At 39.2% G+C, this 25,387-nt stretch overlaps 1 protein-coding gene across 2 annotated transcripts in view; it reads right to left on the bottom strand.

Annotated features, from left to right (window-relative positions):
* Positions 1 to 25,387, bottom strand: part of Thsd7b (thrombospondin type 1 domain containing 7B) — an 877,985-nt gene that overhangs the window by 198,176 nt on the left and 654,422 nt on the right. The gene's annotated exons all lie outside the window — the stretch shown is intronic.

Here is a 25,387-nt window from a genome sequence, read left to right as displayed (position 1 = left end):
GGTATCTTCAACACATTTCCATTTATAAAGAGAGCAAAGTTTGAGGAAACAGAACATGTCTACACCTGCAACCAGTTTGTGTCATTCTGTTCACTTCTTTCTGAGTGGAAGAAAGCATAAGGATGGGGGCAGATCAGGGCAAACACTGTGATCATTTCCCCTCAGTGAGCCTTGTGTTCTCTACCTTCAAATCCTTACAATTCTCCATCTTGAACAGGTACCATATACAAGTGAATCTTTCATCTCCCTGCTCCATGGAAGGTTTCACTAACAAAGACATTGATTCTCTCTTCTAAGTATTGTAACTTGATGGTAGAAGAGAAGTAGAGAGAAGACCACAGTGATGTTCAAAGTAGAGAGTCATACGTGAACTGGAGTGAGCCTCAGAAGTTCCAGCTTTGTTTGGTTATTATTGCTCCTGTCTCTGGCACTTCCTATTACAGCTGAATTCTCACCAGCTACTGAGCTACTCAGGCCCCTGCCTGGCTTGCCCAAAATCTACATATCTCTCATGGAAGTTGCTCCTCTCCTTTTTGAGGTTTCCTGAGAGCCTTGTGTTGTGTTCTGCATTCAGCACAATGTCACCAGACCCCAGCACCTGAATCTATGTTCTTAGGAATTCATCCCCTGCTGCCCATGGCAGGACGGCATTCTCATGATTAGGTTTCAGTGGCCACAGTGGAGTGTAAGTAACTTACATAATTCAAGTGCCAGTTCAGTAGACTGATGTCAGTGAATCAGAATAGAGGTGACCCTGGATATATGACTGACTCTGCAGCTGCAAACTGCCAAAGAAAGGCTGGTCCCTTTTACACAAATGGAAATCAAGGGTCCACATGAAGATGAACTCTGCTGAAACCCTAGGGGAGCTCAGAGGGAGAGCGCCCCCTGACTGAGCCTGTGATGAAAGTTAGACCAGGCTTTACCTCCCCATGAGCCCCATCAGTGGAGAGCAGGGAAGCAGGGTCCAGACTCCTAACCCATAGAAACAGTGGCATAAGAAAGGCTACTTTGAGTTATAATCTCTGTGGCATTTAGTATATGGTAGTCAGCACCCAAGGGCAAGGGATGACCCCTGCTGAAAACCTCTTATCTCCTCCAATCATTCTGAACCAATAATCATCATCATCCCTATGGCAAAAATCATAAGCATTTCTGTTGAGCCACACATCCTTTTCTGGTCCCTGGATCACATTGGTTCCTGGAATGGCCTAATACATTTTTGACTTGTCTCTCCACCCCTGCCCAGTTGTTCTTCTTTTGTAGTTGTCAATCATCTGAGCAAAATGTACTTTTCAAAATATGAAATGTTGATGTTGCTCATCTCTTTAATATCTGATGGTTTTCCAGTTGCTTCTCTCAGGGAAAGGCTAACTTACATTACAAAACAAAATGAGGATTCTTACAAAAGGTTCAAAGCCAAGGCCTGTGGCCATGTCTGTGGAACAGCTCCATTTGAGCAAGGTGCACCACCTACCAGCCCAACCTTAATCACAAAGGATGGGACCCAAAAAGCCTCAGCTTTTTCAGACCTCTGGGTGACTCTAAGGCAGTTGTCAGGCTGAGAACCACGTCAAGCTTGCTGTTTCTGCTCTCCTTCCAGCCCCTGCATCTTGACCTCTACTTTCATGAGATCCTCCATCTCTAATACCAAGCACACTTTTACTAATGCAAAAGAAGTTATTTCCTAACAGGCCAGCATCCTTGGCTTTGCCTTCAGCCTCTCTCCTCCGTTACCACTGGTCATCTTTTACTGGAGCCCTTCTGTCATGCCAGAGAAGATGTTGCTGTCTTTGTTCTCTGTGCTTAAAACAGGACTGCCATCAGTGCGAGGAAAGCGCTGAATGTATCCTGAGGGTGCCTCATCCTGTACTCCAAGAGCCTGGGAATCCTGAGATTCCTCTGCGTTTACAACAGAGATTTCAAACCTTCTCCACTTGCGTTTCACTTGAGGAGTTACTTCTCCCATCCTGGGAGCAAGAGAAAGACTAGAACAGAATGCCTTCAATTTCCTCTGGTATCATCTACGCCCAATCCCGACATTTTAATTTCTTCATATTCAAACGGGAAGGAACTACATGCTATAGAAAGCACATTCTTCAAACCCCACCTGAACCTGGTTTCTCCAAGTCTTTGGATTCTTTAATTATTTCCTTCTCTGGGATCTTTCTTCCTCTCCCTCTCTCTCTCATCTCTTCTTCTTCATTTTTCCCTCTCTTTCTCTCCACCTCAGTCTTTCCTTCTCCTTCCATCTTCCTGTCTTTGTCTTCCTCTCATTCTTTCTCCTTCTCTCTCATTTCATTCATATGATTGCATTTCTCTTACAGCATCAATAGAATGGCTTGAAGTTGTCTGGGCAATGCTTATCAATAAATGAACACGCCACATTTCCTGATGACAGAAAAAAATCCTCTGGCATTGGAATAAAAAAGCTCCCACTAAGAATATTTAAAATAGTTTTTGCTTTTTAAAAGCCTTAGTTCTGTAGTCATTTCTAACAAGTTTTTATAACAAAAAAGATATTAGCAACATAGTCAAAGTTACACTAAGTATTAAAGAGATACCACACAGGCTATTTGTAATTTTACAAAAAAAGCAAGTCACAAAGTGACTTCATTGGCCACCAAGCAAAAAGACTAGGATAGAAAATTAGTACTTCAAATATGGAAATATGGATGTCCAGATTATTTCACATAAACATTAAATGTTTGCATATATATATATATATATATTTATATATAATAGGTCCTTTAAAATAGGACCTACGTATACATATGTTTTAAAGCACATTTTCAACTAGGCACCATTATAATTGAGTGAGGCTGAACCATGGTGTCTGGGCTGCACAATGGAGGATGTAATCACTGAGCCTCTAGCAGCAGTTTCTGTGCTCGTCCCATGATAAGAGGTAAACCCAGAGGCTCACATGAAAGTCAAAGTTAGAAATTCCATGAACATAAAGTAAATTTGAAATTCAGCAAGACTAAGCAACAGTGATGTTCATTTTTCAAGAAAATTTTCATGCTAGAGTGTGCACCAAAGGGAAGTCCATAGTGAAAACAATTAATGGCTTCATATTCTTATGCCTGGCTCATAATCAAAAAGATTAGCTTTATCCTCACGTTTAATGCATACAGATTTTTGGCAGTCATATTTGGTGAAATATAACTATCACAATGCTAACTTTCTACATGAGAATTCCAATAGCTAACGATTGAAACCATACAAATGTTTTTGAGACTAATTTTCATAGAATATATGACCGAATAGCTGTTTCCTTCTAGATAATACGTCACTGGTCACACTCATATGTCTAAACCCAGATTCTGTGAAGGAAAATTTGCTCAAGATGCATTTTCTACTAGAAGTCATATACAGAACACATGACTTGGCTCTGACTGGCCTAGGGAGATCATGCACTAATCTGCACAGACGCAACATTAGGCGTGCAGTAGCAACACAGGATTATCTGGGCACCATGCACTAATTTTTAAGCAATATACACAGCACACATAGCAGGTGAACTAGACAGCTTATTATGAATGAGGGTGGACTGCTGAGGATCCCTTATTACCATATCGACTCAGGATGAAACTAGAGGTATTTGTGCAATGACATACTAGAGACACAGACTGGAATGGCTAGACCTTCATTACCAATCCCCAAACTTCCTCACTAACATGCATTAGGATAAATAGTTTTCTGTTTATGTAGCCCCTTCCCAGACTTTTGCCTTGTGTGCTTCGCTTTTTTCCTTGACACATTTTTTCCATTACGATTATGTTTGGGAGTGTGAAAGAGGAAAACATTGATGACAGGAATGTAGGAAAATAACCCAGATCAAGTCACTTGCATTTTCTTACTCTATAAAGCAGTAGCAATAAACATTATATTAGGCAAATCATGTTTTATATTCTCCCTCTCTGTGCTCAAATTATCAAAATATGACATGGAAAAATGTTCTCAAAATGATAAATCATTTAAGATCTGGGACAGTCATGAGTTAAAATCATATTATACTCCCATTTCCCTGTTTTAAAGATTTGCTGTTTTAATTTTACATTTTAATATTTCTTGGTTACTTTATTTATTTCGCAAAAATGTACCATGCTAAAACCTCACTGGACTCTTTTAAGAATAATTTCATCAGTGTTGGGGAAATTATTATAGATATGTTTTAATATTCATCTAAAAGGACAATTAAAATATAAGTTGGAGCAGTATTTCCACTGTCTGACATCGACACTGAACATCTTAGAACAGCAGGTATGTAAATGTGTGGGGAAGCCTTGCTCAAACCCAGCAGGGTTGTAGTGACCTTTGCAGAACCTCTGCTTTCGCTGTGGAAAGCTATAGGAAGAGTAGCTGCCTGATCTCAGAGACTGTTTCAACATGCGTGGGTCCCTAAGGTGCTAGAGAGAACAGAACTAAAATTGCCAAAAGAATTAATAGTCTCTTTGTTTGAAAAGTTAAAATTATTAAAATACATTTTGAAAATACTGCCATTTACCAGGAAAGCATTTTTACTCAATTATATAAACATCAAAGACCTTGAAAAAGGTAAATATTTTCTGGATAGCCAGCTCAGGAAACAATGATAATTGGTAAAGCTTTTTTTTTACTAAATTAAAAAACTTTCTGCACAACCAAGGATACATAGGGTAAAGAGACAGACTTAAATATAGGATAGCTTCTTAACAATATTTATTTAACAGATAATTTACATAAAATGGTATGCAGAAATTTAAAAATTCAACACCAAATTATGAATAATATAATAAATTATTGGGCATATGACTGAATAGAGAGTTCTTGAACTAAATACAACATGACCTACAATTACTTAAAATGTCTTTAGAATTTTTGACATTGTGGAATTCAAATCTAATATCTAAAGATTCCACATCAGCCTCGTCAGAATCAATAAAAAATGCTAGTGAGGAAGGCAGGTCCACTGTTGTGGGAAGGGAAAAATCCAGGCAACATGGAAATCCGAGTGGATGGCAAGCCTTCAACTTAAACCATACACAGAACTAACACGAGATCCACTCACACCACTCCTAGGCATAGACCCCAAGGATAAAACTCAGCATTGAGATACCTGCACACTCATGTTTATTGCTGCATTATTTCCAAGGACTAAAACATGCAACCAGCCTAAATGTTCCTCAGCAGACAAATGGACAAACCTGTTGTACGCACATGGAGCATCACTGACTCAAGAAGAAAGAAATCATGTCACTCTTATGTAAGTGGATGAGCTGGAAATCGTAACAGAAAATAAAACAACTCAGAAAGGGGAGTCCCTTGCCCGTTCTCCTTTGTGAGAAATCTAGAAGAAGTAAGCACATCAATGTACACATGCAAATGAACAATTGAAAATAGAAAGGGGACTGCAGAGGAAAGGAAAGGCCTCCCACGGAAGACAGGGAGGGCAGATGATACCAAAGCAAATTATATAAACATGAAATCTCATAGTGAATCCCATCATTTTGTGCAATTAACACATTAATAAAAATTAAAATGATAATGATGTAATTCAAATACTAAAGTAACTAATTACATTCTGAACTTATTATGATACTTGAAATATTGCTATTTTAAAACATCCACTAAGTTCAATCAATAGACCAACCAGTGTTCCACTAGATTCCATGAGACTCAAATATTGCAAAGCATCCTTGTTAAATACCTCACATCTACCAGAAATTCATTTACATGAAAACAATTTTCTTTAATTAAAAATATAATTCAATTTATGAGTATACTTTAGGTGTAGATTAATTACTCACAGATGTTGAGACCAAGAGCTTTCTTGCAAAGACTTAAAAACCCATCATAAGTAGAAAAGAATCCAGGACCCAGACTTGTCTGAAATTTTTCAACCAACCATTAGGAAGAAAAGGAGTTAGCAGAGGACAGCTGGGAAATGGGATTTTCCAAACACGACATAGCTGCCATGCATGTGAACCCACGGCGGCAATGGCTGCCCACAGAAGACCTGCACAAGATCAAGTCCATCAACGTGCTAACATAGATAGGAGAGGAATGCGTGAGACCCTTCCCTTAGCTCAGTTGCCCTTGGCAACTGATAGCTGCTAAAGGAGGGAGCATCATTTTCCTTCATGCATGTGGCTTGGGGTAGGTTGTCCATGTACCACTGAATAGCACTGCACTCATGCAGGTACTGGTGGCCCCAGCTGGACTCTGTGGGTTAGAAATGGAACATAAAATCAAGAGGGAAAGGAGTCGTGAGGATCTGGAAAGAATTGGAGGGGAGAGACTAGGAGGTGGATTTGATAAAACACTTCATGAATGAAATTCATAAACAACAAAAATAAAGACAAATGACTTTTAGAGGTGAACAATACATATGCAAAAGTCCTACAGTCCCCTGAATGCCTGAATGTTCCCCTTAGTGCTATTGCGGTAAAGTGTGAAATTATGCTACTATTGAGATTAATTACTATCAGATGCAACCATTCTGAGAAATGAAGAAAAACTGGTTATCTTTTCGGGAACTAAGATGATAGGATACAAATTCTATGGTGATTTGAGGCAACATGAACGGAAGCCAGCTTTAATTTTTTACTTTCCATGTGAAAAATACTTTATATGGTAGATACAGGGCTTTGACTTAATTTCTGGGTCTGGTTAATGTGCTATAACTAAATGTCTTGGGTGTCAATTTAATATAACATCGTAAGGAAGTGATCTTTTAAATTGAATCATCCAGGCAATTTAATCAAGACAGTATCACCAGTTGTCCATATAGACAGCATTTCAAAAGTACCTTCCTGTGCCAATTTCCTCCAGGCAGAGAAAAGAGACATTTTTTTTAAAAAAAGAGAAGATATTGAGGATATTAGAGAGAAAATGGAACACTAGACACAGACTAATCAGAACAGTTAGGATTGTACGTATACCCACAGTTTCTCTCATTACCGCAAATAAGTGCTGTTAAAATTCAAAAGACTGGATGGCTAGCCACATAATAAACTTGGCCTCAGCAGCACGGAATGACATGGTTGACAAGGCAATACTCCCGAGTGATTCTTGGAATGGTGGCTGCGGTCTGTGTGAAGAGCTCTCCTCCTCTCCTCAGACAGCATTGCTTTCAGAGAGCTGCATGGTGCGCTACACCCTGTGCTCTATACGGTATGCTTCCTTTGCAGTTTCTAGAAGCTGACCTCTGAGCATTCCCGGCATTCATCAGACTCTTCCTTAACTATCTCAGGTTCTAATCTAAGGTACAGACTAAGATTCTACTTCTTGCCCCTGAAGCTAAGTTTGGCCTTATTATTATCTGCTTCAACCTATTAAACATGAACAGAAGGAAAGCAAGCTTCAGAGACGAAGCACAACTGATTACTGGTTGTCCGTTACCACCAGAGCCAGACAGCATCTGCTTTTTCATCCAGGGGGCCAGGAGCAAAGGCGGTTAGAGCAGACACCCAAGACCTCTCAGATAGACAAGGCCAGCAAGTGACCGCTGATGCTTGGCTCCTGGCCACTGAGATTAGGTACTTGTTTCTTTTGTTCATTAGATGTACTTTATTCAGATCTGATGAGCCAGTTTTGGTCCAGAAGGGTGGTGTTCGGTAGGTAAGAGTGCATGGGACAGACAGCCGCAGTATTTGGGGAATCAAGGCTACATCGTCAGAAAATAAGACGGTGCTGCATCAGTCCTTAGCACAATCTGAACGGCAGCAATAGCAACAGGGAAAGTGACTTTGTAAAAGTTGAGTCTATATATATGTTTCGGGGACATTCATAATTTATTTTTGTAAAAAAAGAACTAGCACTATGGGTAATAAATCAGGTCTAACCTTATGTGATCTGAGATAAAATATTAAACCTTAATATTTGAACTCCCTTGTGTTAAGATAAAAATATAACAATATTTCCCCTTTGTAACTCCCTATAATACAGTAAGGTCAAAAATATAATAAGTAGAACACTGTGGGAAAAGATTATCCCATACTATAAATGACACAGTAATATTTTACCACTACTTAAATCTATATGGTAAAGTAAAAATATTCTTTCTTTATCATGTTTTTGGTAGTAATGGTTGATAGAGAATGTAATTCCGCAAAGATATTTTAGCACAGAGATTATAGGGTAATAATTTTCAAATTTGAATTCCATTTCTCACTGCAGATCATTTCCATGTAAATTAAATCTGGGATAACATTGACACATGAGGGATGCTGCCTTGGGTCAGTAAATCAGTTGTAGCTTGATCCTGTCTCGCTCTCTCCAGGTCTGCTACCAGTCAAGGTCAAGCATTCATTATCTCCCAGTTGGACTGCTATAACATTCTCTTTCCACGTCTCAAGTTTCCTTCTTTTAATCCAGCTGTTATCTGATCAGCTACCATATTAAAAAACTCTAAACACACCATAGCTTCCCTTAAAATAAACAGTCTTTACATGTTTACAACATGGCAGAATTTTGGTGAATAGATGGAAATCATTCCTGCATGCCCACTAGTCAACACAGAAGTATTTAGAAGAAGAATTTCAGTTTGACCACAGGCATAAATTTGTCTAGATCAGCGAGGGGCCACTCTGGGGAGTCATAGTACAAGACTTAGAAAGATGATTAAGAATGTTCACATTAGTTTGGGTACGTATACACATGTAAATACATATAAACATACAAACACATAAATACATACATACACACATATTCATACACAAGTGCATACATATAACATTCATACACACATAAGTGCATACATATTGTTAGTATACATGCACACATACACCTATGTATCTTGTACATGTATATACATGCAGAGATACATATGGACACACAAATTAGGTAATAGGCTATTAGATTAAAGTGTGTATGTGAATATAAAATATTGTTCATAATATTCCTTACCTATCTATGACATGCACACATGGCTGTTATTCACTCTATTGGAAAAAGGGTTTCACAGTGGCTGATGGTTGTGGTCTTAACAGAGCACTTGACTCCCAGTTGAGGCAGCTATGATATAATCACAGATGGCCTATGAACAGGTGGTATTCTTTCCTCATTCCAGGAACTCAGTCATAACTGAGCACAGAAGGGAACCTCTGCTCTTTCTGTTTTTATTTCCTTGGCTCTTAGGTGCACTGTGACCTGAGTCTTGATGCTATATTTGGTCAACACCAGGAACTCACTTATTGGCTTCCTGCTTGGTTATTTGCTTGTCTCTCTACATAGCCATGAATTTGAGGCCCTGAATTTACAACTCAATGATTTGACATGAAAATAAAGATTTCTGATTTCCCTTGGAAACACGGGTAACTGAAGACATGTGGAGATTTTGCCCAGTGTGGTCAACATCAATCAGAGATGAATAGTATGGCTTGTGTAAATAATGGCTTACTTTTTTTCTTCAAATAAAACAGATAATAACCTTAGTTATTAACCACATGAAAAACTTGGTAAAAATGAAGCTTTATCTGAGTGCGCAAAGTGGAGGACACACACAATCTACCAGTACAGTTGATCACCATAGGTCACACGAAGAAACTTGGGAGATCAGTTGGGTACTGCCTCTAGTCTGATATTTGTAGGAGGAGTTAGGCTATGCCTCATTGGAGCTAAGTATTTTGACTGTGAAGATTATTTAACAGTGTTTTTTTTTTTCAAAAGACAAAATTTTAAGTTGGGCCTGATGTCACAAGCCTGTCATTATAGTTACTCAGTAGACTGAGGGAGGAGGATTATGAGCCAATGGCCTGTTTGGGAGACAGGGTGATTTTAAGACCAACTCGAGAAACTGAGTAAGCCAATTTGCTATCTCAAACATAGGGCTAAAAATAAATGACGAAATTAGATTTATCTGAAAATTATTTGACCTAGGATCCCACTGTACAAGTACAGTTTGAACTGAGTTCTTTCAGGCTGTGCACATTAAATGGAATACCAGCATCCAATGGATTCCCTAGAGCTGGTATTAGGAGATGTCTCATCCCAAGGACAGCATAGGTATACACAACATACTCATCCAAACCCTACCACCCAGAAGTTCACAACCTGGAAAAGCATCAAAATAGATTTCCAAGATAAAATTTCACTCAAAAAAAAAAACCATTTATTTTCTACACCATTAGATCGTCCTGATAAATATTTGCATTCATGAACAATGAAAGAAGTTATTACAAATTTTGATTTGTGGATTACTTGATGAAAAAAAATTCACCTCCAAAAGCGTGCTTTTGCTGAGGAATTGTGTCTTTTGCTGAGGTAATGCAGAAATCAATGCCCTGGAATGGGTGTGCAGTACATTAACTCTCTGCGAGTTACTGTAAAACCTTAGGACTCTTGCCAAGGTGCTCAATTAAGTGCGACTCTGTTTCTGATTTATATTCGCTGGTAACAGTGAATTTGTTTCACTTACCAATAAATTTGTTTCCTAATGGATTATACACTATCCACAGATTTACATTTAGGCTTCTCTTGTCTTTGCTTGACAGATATTCTACCCTTTTACGTGGTGATATTTAATGATGCATCTCTTATAGGAATAAAAAAAGCTTAGATGTTTAAATTTATTGACGTAAAATTTATTTAACTTATTCTCCAAGAAAATGTAGATAACTATCAATCTCCTGGCCACAATAATATTAGTGCCAGGAGATGACAGAGAACCCCAGACTGCACACAGAAGGAGTGCTTTAGACTCAGAGATGGATTAAGAGCAGCCAGCGACAATTTTCTGAAGAAATAAAACAAAAAATAACAGCAAATGAAAATTTATTAGTTTTCCAGGATTTTCAAATTAGCAGAAATTCAGTCACACAAAAACAGCAAAACTTATTTCCATCTTGCCCGGCCACAGAACCTCCTAACTTGCTTTATCCTAATGCATTCCTTCTGGAATCCTGGCGCATCCCTGCTGTCAAGATGTTTGCTGGCAGCACTGTGCTCCCTCTGAAGTTCATAGGAGAAAGCCGGCCCTTGTCTTTGCAGGTTTCCTGTGGTTTCTGCTGCTTCCTCACTGTGGCCAGCAGAACTCCAAGGACAACTGTGCTCACCTCCATGTATTTGCCATCTTATCTTTTTTAAAGTTAAATTCTTTTTTAATACTACATTTTTAATTAATTAATTTTCATTTTTTAACAGCCTGACCCCTTCCCTTTTATCCTTCCTTCTTTATCTCTCTGCTACCCCCCCCCCACCACCAGGAAGGCCTCCCATGAGCATCAACAAAGCATGGAAGGGCCAAGTTACTTCCCCTGCATAAGGGCTGCACAAGGCAACCCAACATGGGGAATAGGTTTCCCAAAGCTAGCTCAAGCACAAGAGACAGATCCTGATCCCACTTCTAAGAGCCTCACAAACAGACCAAGTCAAACAACTGCCACATGGAGAGGGTGCCTAAACTGGCTTTCTTCTGCAATCAGATTGGTGACTACCTTAATTGTCATCAGAGAACCTTCATCCAGTACCTGATGGAAGCAGACTGCAGAGATGAGATCTGCAGCCATGAACTGGGCCGAGCTCTAGGAGTCTTGTTGAAGAGGGCACAGAGGTAGGAGCCAGGGGATTCAAGGTCATGACAGGGGAATCCCACAGAGACAGCTGACCTGGGCTCGTGGGAGTTTAAGACTCTGGACCCATAGCTAGGGAGCCTGCCTGGGATCGACCTAGGCCCTCTGCACATGTGTAACAGCTGTGTAGCCCTCTGTGTCTTAATGTCCAAACCCCTCTCCCCCCTGCAGTAAGAACAACAGACAGTCTAACCTAGAATGACTGGTTTCTAAACTCAGGACATTTGCAAAGACTGCAGTTATAAGTAACATCGTGTGCACATAAATTGGAGCTCAGAACTAAAACCTGTCTTGTGAGTGACACATTCCTAGGGCTATTGAAGACTGTGCTGAGGAACACACACCTGGGGACCCAGATGTCAGCCGCTATTTGACCTGGGAATACCTAGCGTTATATAAACTGTCCTCAGCTTCTAAGCCTTTGGTTTGACAAAGTGTGACCTATAGGTAAAATCTGACTTCTGTCTTGGAAAGTCCAGTTTTTGTGAGATGGAGCCACCAGCGTTTGTTCCAGCACTTGCCCGTGTTTTGCTCTCATACTTCAGCAGCAGAGGTGACAGCTGTGAGTGACAGAGATGGTATGACTTACAGAGTTGTACATACTCCCTGCCTTGACCTTTATAAATGCTTGCAGCTCCTCATTATGAAGTGGGAATAATGGTGGGCATAGCCTGCGATGAAGGGCAAATGCCAACCACATAGTAAGACAGCTGTAAGACTTTCTTTAATTCTTTTTTTTTTTAATTCCTGCTGCAGTGCCCCCTCCCTCAATTCCTTGCAGCTCCTCTCCTCCACTCCTCTGGGGTGCCCACCTGTATCCACTCCTCCTCTGTTTTTGTTCTGAAAAGGGCAGGCCTCTCAGGGAGATCAACAAAAACTGCATTTCAAGTTGCAGTAGGACTAAGCACCTCCCCATGTATCAAGGCTGGATGAGGAAAGGGTCCCAAAAGTCAGCAAAAGAGTCAGAGACAGCCACTGCTCCCACTGTTGGGAGTCCCAAAAGAGGACATAGCTACACAAATGGGACATATATGCAGATTATCTGTCCCATGCAGGCTCCCCGTTTGCTGCTTCAGTCTTGGTGACCTACTATGAGCCCAGGTTAGTTGATTCTGTGATTTTTTTCGTGAGGTGGCCTTGGCTGTTTCTAATAGAGATATAGTGCCATGGTAAATAACAAATGTGTGAAGAAATACAAACTCCTACACCCCAAGTCAGCCTGGATGGTGGCTGCTGGTGACATTACCTTGTGACTGTCACTTAATCCCTCCATGTTTTAATTTTCTCACCCAAAACTGGAGATAATTATCCCACTTCAGAGAGGATGGAATAAAAGGCTAATTAATGTTGCTATTATTATTATTTTTAGGTAAAGAGGTGTAATATCATCCTCAGTCTATGAGACAGAATAGAGAAATAGGAAATTCACCCAAGAAACCCCATCAGGCAAAGGCCCAACAGTTTCCTTAAGTCAAAAGTTCTGTAGGAATCATGAAGAAGGGAAGATTGCCATAATAAATTCACTTCTATTTGTTGATTAAACAAATAGATCATCTGACAGTTGAGACTTAGTATAGACCTATACTCTATAGCATGGAGCTAATCTACACTCCCACGCTGACCAAGGCAGAAGTAGCAACTGTTGACCAGGGCATAAAGACCATTTTGTGTTGGGATGTGTTCACAGGGCCTTCAGCCAAATCACATTGAACTCATTATTGCCTCCCATCCTGACCAATCTTGTTTCTCTCCCCATGTCCCCTATTGTTAAAGTCCAAGGTCTTTGGAATGCCTCATATCTCTTGCTCCTCTGGCTCTTCATTACTTTGAGGTCCATTTTTGGCTTCACTTTATCCATGAACGCCAACCTCTGTGGGCATCTCATGACACAGACCTACCTCTGTGAGGTGGAAGCATAAAGCAAAGAGAAATCAGTAGCAGAAGAAAAAATTTCTGCCATCCCACAGCTACCAACAATTTTCATTTGGGTATATTTCTGTTTTTATTTGTTATTGTGCTGTTTTAGTGCTTTTTGTGAGTTATATTTATAATTTTTACATGATATCTTATGATCATATTGCACTACAAAAGACAGTTATGGAGCCGTTCATCACAGCCCCAGCCGATTGGCCAAGAATCAACTGGAACCTGGGAAAGAAATGTAGAAAAGTGCTAAATACTGTTCAGAAGATGAAAAACAGTAAGTACAGTTAGCTCAAGAGGAGAAAAGAGTTGATCTACAGTATCACCAGCAGAGAAAGCTCAAATGATGAGCCTGTCATGTGTTCTGCAACCATCCATTGTGAGCAAACATGGTTTATGGGGAATCTCGCTCCAGAGACTCATCTGCTCTGTTCCTTGACTTTCTAGTATGAAACACGAGAACAACAATGATACCTCTCTTGTACTGCTTCTACCAGAACACGTGGAAAACAAAGAGAGCACTGAGAGAAAAACTTACTGAGTGTTAGCTATCATTATCAGTGAAATAAAAAATGGCATGTATTATAAGCAGACGTTGAACTACAAGGTAATATTTTTGTGTACGCATTTACGGATATATTCCAAAAATATTTAGACACTATATAAACAGAGAGAATTAACTGAAATGCTATACGTTATATATGAGGGAAACTAATATAGATCAGACATCCACAGTAATGGAAAAACTGTGAAGGCGAGCTGAAACTTTCAGGACGATATGGGCTGGATGGGAGCATTCAAAACTTGGCTCCTCTTTCACACAGTTGACTCTGTGATGCTGAAGAGTCAGTAGAAGGGGAAGAGGAGGCTGGGAGGCTGCTGGAAAGAAAGCAGGGGTGTAAATCACATGACCCTAGAGTGGAGCATCAAGGCAGAGGTCAAGTAGGATCCTTTAACCTTTCCTACAGAAGATGAGTTCTCTGCTTCCGGAACTGCAGTGTCCCTAGCAATCAGCCCCAGAGGCTACTCCTGTGTGCTTGCAGGTTGAAATTTAACGCAGCCTCCATCATATTAGTTTGATGAGGCAGAATGTGGAGACTATTGCGCCAAGGAAGAGACAATTCGCGTTCTTTCACCTTGAAACTGAAAGGACACTGAAAACTGCTGCAATGACCGTCAAGATAGTTATTACCTTTCTCTTCAAAGCTCTACAGCGGACATTGAATGGAATAACAATAGAAAAAAAGGTAGTGTAGTCACCCTTTCCTTGTCTATAGATGTTTTTTTTAATTACTTCTTTTATTTTTTTTGACTCTTTCAAAGTCATCCCCCCTTTTCAGTAATCATCACTATACATATATTGTATACACACACACACACACACACACACACACACACATTCCTAATACATAAATACAGCCTGCACAATCTATACAATGGTACTTGTGTGTCTCTGTTTGCACACAAGTTTGACCCTTCGATATTGGACAGAGGTTTGCTGTGCTCTTCCCTGGGTGAGACCATTGCTCCCATTCTCAGCATACCTTAGATACCTGCAGCTCTTTGGCCGTGCTTACGAATGCATGGTCATTTCTCCGTCTATGTTAGTATATCTATTGCCATTGCCCTTGTTCAATGCATGTTTTGGTAGTCATGTTGGTGAGCCTTAATGGGTGTAGCTTGTGACATCAATAAGAGATACAACCTCATAGCAAATTTCCTGATCCTTTGACTTTTACTCCTCCTCTTCCATAGTGCTCCCTGAACCTTAGGAACCAGAGCTGATCTGTACATATGCAAATTGAGGCTGAACTCTAAGACCTTGCATTTACAAAGTCAAAGAAATCCTAATCAAAATCCTCATTTTATTCTTGACAGAAATAAAAACTATCCTAAAACTCATATGTAGCCACAAATGACCCCTGATAGTCAAAACAATTCTGAGCAAAAACAACAATGCAGAGGGATTACCATTCCAGATCTAAAGGTATATTACAGAGTCATAGTAATAAAAACAATAACAGTAATACAAAAACAGACATTTAGACCAATAGAACAAAATCAAAGACCCAAACATGAGTACAAGTAACTTCAGCCACTTAATATTGAAAAATATGCCAAAAATACATTAAAGAAATTATCTTCAACAAATGATGCTAAAAAAAAAACTGGATATCCATTGATTTTTAGCAAAGAATCTAAACCACCACATACTGAAAATATCTGGGGAAAAATTGCTTCTCTACCAAACACATCCATCCATAGTACTTTTCTTATCATTAGTTACTCCTCATCATTACAATATTATTGATGTTGTGTTAACTTATAAATAATTTAGAGATAATTTAAAGCATACATGGGGAATATGTGCATAGGTTAAGGTACTATTGTATAGTATGCTGTACTATTTCATACAAGAGATTTGAGTACTCATGGACGTGTGTGGGGGGGTGGGGGAGTGGGGTGGATGGGTATGTATATCAAGGAACCAATATTCCAAGACACAGAACTGTGTCTAGTGATTAACCCATTTGCTCTATTGTGTTAGGTTGCATCTTTTATCTGAAAACAGTAAGTCATTAGGAGTTTGTTTAATACTATGTCCATGTAATTGAATAATATTAATTGATTTTAGAGTCTATGACCTATCTAACCACAGGCTCTTGACCCTGATAATCATGCCAAGGATGGATTTCATCTTGTGGCATGGGACTTAAACCCAGTCAGAAAATGGCTGGTTACCCCCGTGATGCTCATGACACTCTTGCACCAGGGGGCTTGTCTCACTAGGGCGGTAATTAATTATTGTAGCCCACAGGGTTCTCAGTTGAGTGAGACTGATGGTCAATTTCGCCCTCCAGTAGCATACAAAGCACCTTTCAGCACTACGAGGGTTATCCAGTGGGGATGAAATTTCCAGGTCTGTATGATCTTGATCATCCTGTGTCCTAGGACTTGGGTGTATGGTGCCTTCAGTAGTAGGGTCTTGTTGTCAAGTTCTGGAGGGCAACCAAGAGCATTGGCAGTATACTATAATGTTCAAGAGTCTATGCTTGCTCATTGGTAAACAACTCCAAAAGGGATAAACATTACTGATAGTGGACTTCTTATTTATTAGCCTGGCATGTCCAGTAAGGGCCCTTGTTGCTTCATTATAGGGTAACTCTATTTGAGCTATGTTTATGTGTGGATGTGTGTATTTTAGGAAGCTTGTATACTTTTGTAGGTTTCCATATGGCTTTTTCTAATGGTGTTTAGCTATCCTACTCTATTTTGTATTCTCTCCTCTACTCCACCCTCATAACCAGTACCCCAATATAGCCTTTCCCACTCCATTATTTCCCTTTACCTCTTAAAGGTTTTATCACCTATTCCTTGAAGACACCCCCCTCAGGGACCATTATTAGTTTTCTGACCTCTATTAGTGTTTCAAATGAAACACCCATATTAGAAGATTCAAAACTAATATCCATAAAAGAGAGAATCATGTGACATTTGTTTATTTCAATGTGGGTTACCTCACACAGAATGGTTATTTCTCCCTCTATTCATTTACCTGCAAATTTCAAATTTTGTTTTTCTTAACAGCTCCATAATATTCCACTCTACAAATGTACTATGTTTTTCCTATCTTCTCATCAGTTGATAGATATCTAGGTTGTTTCCATTTCCTGGCTATCATGAATAGAGCCTATTATTCTGAATGGGCACAGTATTAAACCAACCTCTAATGAGCTATTGTTATTATATCCATAGATTAGCACATCTCTCGTCTGTCATCAGTAAGCTCCTTTATGAAGTCAATGGCAGTTAACACAGAGACTTGCAACTGGTCCAGGTGCAAAGAGAAAGAGCCCTACCTGGGACATCTGCATCATATCCATAACACACTGTTTTCTCCCAAGTTTCAAGAATCATTGTGGACTATGGGACAGAAAGACTGGAAGAGCCTTTTAGAAGACATTTTTGGGAAAAGAAGAAAAGGCAGAGTGTTCCCACTGCAAACAGTACTGAAGGTGACCATTATGTTATTCAGCCTGTGGAATATAATGGACCTCTGGGCAAATGATTCAGAGCAACTTCAAAGAAGAAAAAAGATGGTTTTAGCTGACATAAACTATAGGACATAAAGGCAAACTTGACAGAGAAAAGGGGCAACAGCATCAAACTGAAAGCATGACACAAGTCAAGACTAGATGTCATCACGAGAACATAGATCAGAGATTGAGGAACTCACTTCCCTACACTATGTGTTCTATTTTCTTTGTTGTCATAAACATTCTAGCCAAAAGCAACTGGGGGAGGAAAGAGTTTATTTGATTTACACTTCTAGGTCACAGCCCAACATTGAGGGAAGTCAGGGCAGGAACTGAAGCAGAAACCATACAGCAACATTACTTACTGGTTCTCTCTCTAGATGACTCAGTTAGCTTTCTAGTAAAACTTAAGCCCATGTACCTAGGAATGGTGCCACTCACAGTGAGCTAGGCTCTCACAAATCAATCAAAACAATCTATCTCAGACATGGCATGGGCAATCTGATCTAGCTAATTCCTCAAAGAGATTTTCCTCTTCTCAGACGACTATAGTTTATGTAAAATTGACAATAAAACTAACCATCACACTCTTCCTTGACAACTTGACACAGTAACATATTATTAAACCATAGCGATGTCTTCCTTTGTTCCCAAGATCTCATGCTATTATTATATAAAACACATTTTACAACTTTTAAAATTCCTACCATCTTTTAAAAAGTCCTACATTTTAAAAGTTCAATATTTCTTTAAAAATCTCAAAGACCCTTAATGGCTAGTTCCTGCAGAATAAAAACAAGTTACATTGTTTGCAGAGAGGAATTCCTAGAGCAAAACCAAACCAAACCAAACAAACCCATCAATCCCACACCTTAGCAAAACCAAAGTCCAATAGTATAGATCAATATCTGACATCTTGTACTGACTCATGATCTTCTGGAATTCAAAGGATTTGGGTTCCCCTACTTCTCCAGCTCCACTATCTGGAGTACCCTCAGCTTCCCTTAAAGCCTCAGACTGATTCTCTTTATATAGGCTGCTATCCTTGGTAGACATGCCATGGTCCTGGCATCTCCAGTATCCTGGACTCTCCACTCTTCAGAGAGTGACCCTGCCTCATGGTCCCAAAGCCTCAGCCACTTTACATACCCTCCTCAGTCTTGCCTCTCTCATTCCTTGAAAACCAGTACCAGATCGGTGTGTGCTTAAACTTTGCTAAGTTTACCTACTAAGCTTGAAAGGAAGAGAATATTGGTTCCCTTCAACTACGGCTTCTGTGTACTGAACCCACAGAAATATCAGGAGATAACACCTCACTGATGCCGACCTCATGCCAACCACAGCTGATTTTTCAGCCCCAGCTCACCAGCACTACGGATTCTTTTTTTTTCTTTTTTTTTAAAATTTATTTATTTATTAAGGATTTCTGCCTCCTCCCCACCACCGCCTCCCATTTCCCTCCCCCTCCCCCGATCAATTCCCTTTCCCTCATCAGCTTGAAGAGCAATCAGGGTTCCCTGACCTGTGGGAAGTCCAAGGACCGCCCACCTCCATCCAGGTTTAGTAAGTTGAGCATCCAAACTGCCTAGGCTCCCCCAAAGCCAGTATGTGCAGTAGGATCAAAAACCCATTGCCATTGTTCTTGAGTTCTCAGTAGTCCTCATTGTCTGCTATGTAAGTCCGGTTTTATCCCATGCTTTTTCAGACCCAGACTAGCTGGTCTTGGTGAATTCCCGAAAGATCATCCCCATTGTCTCAGTGTGTGGGTGTACCCCTCGTGGTCCTGAGTTCCTTGCTCGTGCTCCCCCTCCTTCTGTTCCTGATTTGGACCTTGAGATTTCTGTCATCTAAGTCATCATACAAATGGCCCTGGTAGCCTCCACTTCCCTCTGAAACTTCAAAACCGAGGTCTCTATTGTCTACATTTCTCTCCACATTCCTTTCTCCCTAGGCCTTCATTATGTTTTAAGCACTAGGTATCTCTTAATCTCAACATCCCAAATCCTTCACAGTCCTCCAATGAAGTAGTCCAAAGATATAAAACGTCACATGGTCAGTCAGGTTCAGCACAGCAACCACAGACTGTGAATCTATACCCAGCAAAGAAAGACTGTTCTGCCCGATGTAGGAAATGTCCTTTCATCCCAGGATACACTGCCGTATCACCTGCCTTGCAACGCTGCCATCTGCATGAGCCAGCACCGTACCATCTTCTGCGATGCTGTATAACTCCCTAGGTGTCAGTCTGTGAAGACAGTTTATCCAGAAGAGCTGGGCTTCTCTAGAGCATGGAGCTCTACAGAAGCTCTAAGTGGAGGACTCTCACAGTGTCAGATTATGGCATAATTCATGAGCATACTCAAAAAGGGCATTGGAGTGCTGCAACTAAGAAGGTGGCATGAGGCATCCAAAAAAGAATTTTGGTAGATTCTGAGAACACCGTCTAATTTCCTACTTTATACATTTATTCAAGTTGCAGAGAAGGAAGAAGATAGCAAAGAAAGGAATCTGACAAAAATCCCCTTGATTGTCTCATAAACAAATATGAGACATTGGATGGAATATTTTTTTCCAGCCATGTTGATTAATGGATTGGTTCCATCCTGGGGGACATCTTTCTGTATCTGAATTCTGATAGAAAAATATTAGGTCCCACTGTTCAACATTTTGATTAACAACTTGGACACAGACACAGATGGCATACTTATCAAATTCTGGAATGATATAAAGCCCAGAGTTATAGCTAATATGTTAGATGTCAGAGTCAAAGATTTAGGACTCTTAACAAGCGGGAATAATGAAGTACTACGAGCATTCTGAGAGGGAATGAAGGCAAAAGCAGTTATGCATCATGATTCCCAAAGGGCTTCTCACCATGTCTCCTCAGAATGGAGGGTGCAAAACTTCACAGCAATTTCTAAAACACAGACTTCAGAGCTTTTCGACCACAAAATGAAACTGTCAATAGCCACTATATTTACTCAGTTGTGTATTTTATCTTCTTTAATGTAGATATCATTTACCAAGAAGCATTTCAAAAGATTTACAAAACAAAATATATACAAAAGTAGTACTGAATGAGTCCAAAGAAAACAGGAAAATAGAGTAGAGCATTGAAAATATTGCTTTCCTATTTAGCTATGCTTTTTACTGTCTAGTCAAAACGTGCCCATGCCTATGGGCACACCTTCCAGTGTTCTTGACCCATCCTCCGTATTTATTCTCCATATTTGGCCCTTTTCTCGTGGGAGTTTAAGGTATATTTTTGTGTGTATCTCCTTGATATCTCTCTGCTAGATACAGCTCAAAGATGACATTATTATACTTTAATACTGTGTTTCCAACATATGTAGCATGCCATTCAAAAATATATTCTATATCTAATATTAAATGAGCAAAGAATGCAAGAGGACCAATGTAGAAAGGAATAAATATACAGAGAGATAAGATCTAATATAAATCACAGCCCACTAAAGTTACATTTAAATCGCGGTATGAAGTTGGGAAAGAGTCTTCCTTAAGAAACTGACTTCCACCCTATCCTATAGCCATACTGATGAATATCTTGCATATCACCATACAACCTTCATCTGGCAATGGATGGGGATAGAGACAGAGACCCACATTGGAGCACCGGATAAGCTCCCAAGGTCCAAATGAGGAGCAGAAGGAGGGAGAACATGAGCAAGGAAGTCAGGACCACGAGGGGTGCACCCACCCACTGAGACAATGGGGCTGATCTATTGGGAGCTCACCAAGGCCAGCTGGACTTTGACTGATAAAGCATGGGATAAAACCGGACTCTCTGAACATGGTGGACAATGAGGGCTGCTGAGAAGCCAAGGACAATGGCACTGGTTTTTGATCCTACTGCATGAACTGGCTTTGTGGGAGCCTAGCCTGTTTGGATTCTCACCTTCCTAGACCTGGATGGAGGGGGGAGGACCTTGGACTTCCCACAGGGCAGGGAACCCTGACTGCTCTTCAGACTGGAGAGGGAGGGGGAGAGAAGTGGGGAGAGGGGGAGCAAAATGGGAGGCGGGGAGGAGGCAGAAATTTTTTCAATAAAATAAAACTTAAAAAAAGAAACCGACTTCCATTAGGGTTCAAAAGATCATAAAGAGGTCACCTTTCAAAAGGTCTCCAAATGCAGTGGGGAAACATGTGCGAAGGGGCTGAGTCAAAGAAGGGACATATGTTGCGTGGGGGACAGTGAGAGGGTGGTTGGAGCGCATGGTACAGAGAGTGTGTGCTGGAAACGACATTGAGACACCATGTTCCCTTTACCATCATTTAAGCAATTACTGCCAACTGGAAACACATTGAAGCAAAGCCAAGCACACTATCCAAAGGGGGTTTGTCTGGCACATGAGTAAAATTGAATATTAGGCCTGAAAATAAGACATGGATAAGTAAGGGGCATCATATATCTCCAAACTTTTGGAATACTTTTATACAGACTGCGTTTCAGATTCATCTTTGATTTAATAAAACTAAATTAGGAACCAAGCTATGCTCAAACTAAACAAATATGTTTTGTAGTTTCAAAATTGCTGAATGGGTATGTTAGTAACATCTCCTTTGCTCCAAGGAAGCAGAAGCAGGCTCCTCCATCACCCCTGTAGGTCTAGTTCGTGAATGACCCGGTATCCCCTTTCCAGGTCAATCCCTTCTATAGCCTACCTTACAACCTACAAGATATTTTATAATCTACATCCCAAGTCCACAATTATATGTCTTTCAATGTGAATCAAGTAATATCATCATGCACTTTTACATCCCTAGTATTTATTCTGCACTCTATTCCCATGACCCCAAACTAAGCTTTCCATTTTTTCCTTTATAAACTAAATCTCAGTTTTCAATATTATTCCTGACTCTATCTTATTTCTGAACATCTAATCAGAGTCACCTTGGAGCCCGTCTCACATTGACCTCCAAAATCACATAGAATGTGACCATAGCCCTGGGCACTGTGTGTACTGGGTACTGTCCAAAGTAGCAATATCCTGGTGACTAGGGATAGGAAGAAGCACGGGGAAGATCAAGGTACATGATGACAAGGGCTCTTGTGTTTCCTACCCCAGCAGGTGGCCCTATTGGCCCAGCAGATTTGAGCAGCATACCTCTTCTGAAGCTATATTCACTGAAGAAATGCCACCAGACTAACAACGTTGAGAGTTTCTGACCGAACATTGAGTCATTGAACTATTGGCAGCTATTTCTCAGTTTGATGCACAGTTTCAAAAATTGACAATTAAAAATCTATTTAGCTTTCATTTAATTTAACTTATACCTTCTTACCATAGGCAGAACATGCATAATTTTCTTTTGAAATATATATTAATTATGTATAATACATATATAATACAAAAATAAACTTAAGTATAAATATATATGCAAACTTAAGTATATATATATATATATATATATATATATATATATGATTTCATTTAACAGTGGAGATTTGTTAATTTGTCCCTTACAAAAAATTCAAATATTGCTCAAACAGCATCCTTGAAATAACAAAATCCTTTTAAGATATGAATGCCTTACTAGGAAATGTCAACCCATAATTGCCAATTGGCCTTCTATATTTAACCTAGTGACAATTGTCAAACCATAACTCCCTTTATATAAAGGACACAGAATAAGGAAGCTTGCTCTCTCTTTGTTTTCTCTTGATGGAAAGTTCATTCCTTCATTGTCATTAGAACCTACTTTGGGATTCTGGCATATACTGAGGACCAGCTGAGACATCATCCTTGTGTGAGCATAGTTACTTTCCTCTCATGACTTGGCCAAGTTATTTATAATATAAGACTTATACTCCTTAGGATAAGATAATTATTAAAATATTTATTATATGATTTTGCTTGATATTGTTTATGCTGGTTGTAATTCTAATTTTTATACTTTATATTTGTTCTTATTGTATATTATTTTGTATTATGCTCTTATTTAAACAAAAGGGGGAGGTGCTGTAGGAATTCCTACAGCCAGTAACCTTTAAGTTACCAACCCTCTTGGGTGTGGCCTCATATACTATAAATGCCAATGTAAACAATGTAAAGCATACACTCTCTCTTTCTTCCAGTTGCTGAATTCAGTTCCTGTTTCACTGTTCATGCAGAGGTCTGTGATCTCTGAATTTACCCCTAAATGGATAACCCTTTATTATACTTAAAAAAGGTGCTTCTGGTTAGTAAATCATTATATACACAAAATAAAGACAGATTCAGATAGATACGGACCTCTAAATGGGTCACAGTGTTAAATAAATGTACATAACTTTGGAAGAGAGAAGAAAAAGAGTAAAGAGACAGTAAAAGTAATATAAAAGAGTATAGACATTCATAGATTAAAGGTGTAAAGATAATAAATATTAAACTTGTACAAAAAGTAATAGAGTAAGAAAAATAAGCCACATAAAGATGGAATATACACAGAGAGTCTGGATTATGCATATTACTGTGTTTTCTTTAATTTTTTTGACTGTGAAGGAGTTAAATACAAAGAGACATTTCATTGTATGGGCTTCTAAGCTAAACCAAAATATATACTTTAAAGGTATCTTGTTTTCAAAATTTGGGTCTAAGGTTATGTTGCTTTGGACAAGAAGTGCTCTTTTTGTATCTACAGAGGATAAGAACTTGTGGAATCATTCCAGACTAATGTGGTTTGATGGATCAAGTGCCCCTGAAAGGTCTCCATGAACACCTTCAAAAATTACTTTGTCCAACAAAAAGCAGGAAGCAGTTTGGAGAGAACTATGCACAAATTCCCTAAATTATTGCTTTTTTAAATGTTTGTTTACATTTAAAGGGGATATACTATAGAGATGGCTATTTTGCATTGATATGAATCTTGTCTTATTGATACACATTTAAGGTAAATTTTGTTATATGTATATTTATGCTCTTGATTAAGGTATTATGTTTCTGCAACTCATTTAAAAATGTAGTATATAATTAAGAATTATAGGTTAATAAATAATCATATATGATAGTCAAGCTTGTAGTAGTATTGGTTCAGTTTTTTAGATAAATAGAGATATATTTCTGTTAGGTAGGTATTCTTTACCTCTATCAGAGACCTTCAGAATATGAGACTTAAAATATTTTAAGAATGTTAAGACTTTTCATGATAATGAACCACACCTGCTCCTGGCAACACCAGTCTACTTCAAGAGGATGATGGGCATCAAAGAGGCTCCTTATGTAATTTGTTAGCCATTTGGACAAGAAACTGCTCTTGCCTGGTTGCTTGATGTTATGCTGAATGAACTGGACATGCAAGACCCACAGAAATATGATTGCTGAAGTTGCCTAAAGAAAGTGAAACAGTTCTTTTGAATTTCTGCTACATGAAAGAGTCTTCCAGACATTCTGCAGGACACAGAAGAAAGCAACTGATGACTTTACCATTACAAGGCAGAAGAGATCTTCAAATTTCCTACTTCATGGAAAAGTCTGCTAGATACTATAGACCTGGGGGCTGAAGATTGGATGCCCCAATGATATAGAAGAATTTTGGGTCACTCTCAAAGGTAGAGAGATGTCCCTGTCAATTATAAAGTTTTGGAAGTTGCTTACAATGCACTTCCTGTTTATTTAGGTAATATTGCACCCTTCTGAGGTCTTTGATGGAGTTGAAGAATAGATAGTTATAATTATCATTTCCCCTAATTATGATAAAAGATAAAGTAGATATAAATATTGTAACTGTAATTCTTGCTTGATACCTGTTTTGTTATATGTAATTTTGCTGTTAAAATTAAAACCTTCCTTTTCATTTAGACAGAAAAGGGGAGGTGATATGGGATTACCCTCTATATGCTATGATTACCATTGATTAATAAACTGCTTTGGG

Source organism: Microtus ochrogaster, chromosome 6, assembly GCF_000317375.1.
Source record: "Microtus ochrogaster isolate Prairie Vole_2 chromosome 6, MicOch1.0, whole genome shotgun sequence".
Taxonomy (NCBI): domain Eukaryota; kingdom Metazoa; phylum Chordata; class Mammalia; order Rodentia; family Cricetidae; genus Microtus; species Microtus ochrogaster.
Note: the sequence above shows the minus strand (reverse complement) of the source record. Positions and strands in the feature narration are given on the sequence as shown.